This window comes from Austrofundulus limnaeus, unplaced genomic scaffold, assembly GCF_001266775.1.
Source record: "Austrofundulus limnaeus strain Quisiro unplaced genomic scaffold, Austrofundulus_limnaeus-1.0 Scaffold121, whole genome shotgun sequence".
NCBI lineage: Eukaryota > Metazoa > Chordata > Actinopteri > Cyprinodontiformes > Rivulidae > Austrofundulus > Austrofundulus limnaeus.
This window is the reverse complement of record NW_013952523.1, coordinates 1,030,073-1,031,807: the sequence shown is the minus strand read 5'-3', so window position 1 is coordinate 1,031,807 and position 1,735 is coordinate 1,030,073.

The following is a 1,735-nucleotide window of genomic DNA, read 5'->3' as shown; positions in this document are numbered from 1 at the left end:
TTTTCAAATGACATTTTAGTCGTTTACAGTGATGGTCTCACACAGCTCCGCTTCTAGGCCTCAAGTTGGAGCAAAGAATTCTTTATTTAACACTCGTCACCTGTAAGACTAACGACATGATTTACAATGTAAAACCTTGATTAGTTACACCTGTGTGACTCTGCAACGTGCATATTTAGAGAAGCGCGCGCGTGATGCGTGCAGTTCATGAACATGAATTCAAATAAATGTCACTGTTGATAGGAGGCGCTGAAACTGTTTTTTTTTTTTTTTCTTCTTACTGAAATGTTTTGTTTTATGAGGATCCATGGCGGACAGGAGAAGCCTTTCAGAGGATGTATATTTGTCTAAGAAGAAAACACGAAGTCTTTTGTCTGTGATAGCTTCTCACGAGGGCTAATTGTTGTCTCAGACAGAGAATTAGCTCATGAAAGGCTAAATGTTCACCCGACATGCGCTTTATTGACTTAATTCAATTATTCTAAAAGCAAGAAAAGAAAAGAAATGAATGAAAACGTTTGAATTAAAATGCTTTAATATTTTAAAGCGCCTATTTTCTTCTTATTCTTTGAGAGAAGAATAATGCAAGACGTTTTAAGCTCGTATAATTAAAAAATAAATCAGTAAAAACAACAAAAGTAGCCCAGACTACACCGGAAATCAAATGTTTTAAAGGGTAAATGTGACACTCAGCCTATAAATGTGTTTGTTTTGGGAAGAAAACAAACTTTTAAATGAACATTCCTGGGCCTCTGTGCAACCAGTTCAAGTTTCACACTCACTGGTTTTGTTTACGGGTCGTCGAGCTGCGTGTTTACAGCTTTGTTGTGACGTGACGCACGTGCGTGCGTGCGTGCGTGCGTGCGTGCGCTGTCAGCTCAAAGCCGAGAAGGCTGCTTAAACAAACCAATTCAGACAGTTCTTATAACAAGTTCTAAAGGCCTTCATCAGTTTACAGATGTGGTAGTAGCTGAGAGTCGTTCCCAACAATGAGTGATCCTCGTTGCACAAAATTATCTCATAAACCAGACAGATTTTATTCATTCTTTTCAGAACATCTAAACATAATGAACGTCTGAAATACATATTTCTGCCATGCAGCCTGTACACACAAATGTAGCAGACTTTTCACTCAAAATTTCTGCGTGAAACAATTTTTTTTAATTCTTATTTTTGTTCTGTTTTCTTATAGTTTTTGGTTTTAAAACATTAAGACTACCCTAATGTATTTAAATAATAATTTATATTGAATAGTTTTTAAATAATTTAAGTAACATTTCTTTGACACATTTTTTAGTAAAGCTTGTGTTTATTTTTTTTTTCTGGTGTATTTCCCTGCAGAGAGGACAAATAAGTATTCTGATTTATTCTATTGACTAAGATTTCCTCTTTTTTGTTAATATGAAGTAAAGATTAAGTAACTTTAAGTATCTGTCATAAACAAAACTCATATTAGGGATTAGGATTTTTTTTAAAGATTTGTTTCCAGACTTTATTGTTGTTGAGAAACCACTAATTTTCAGTCCCCAAATCTGGAGTGTGGACCCCTGTGGGTTGTAAAACACCAAGTGATGGGACAATGTACAGACATCAAGTAAGGTGAACAAAATTTATCACAGGTATATTTAACTTTAAGTGGTATAAAATCGGTAAATGGATGACAAGACTTTTTATTATATGGATTTTTAGCTACTTAATTAGCAGCATTGATTTCTAAAACTATGTATTTTTACTC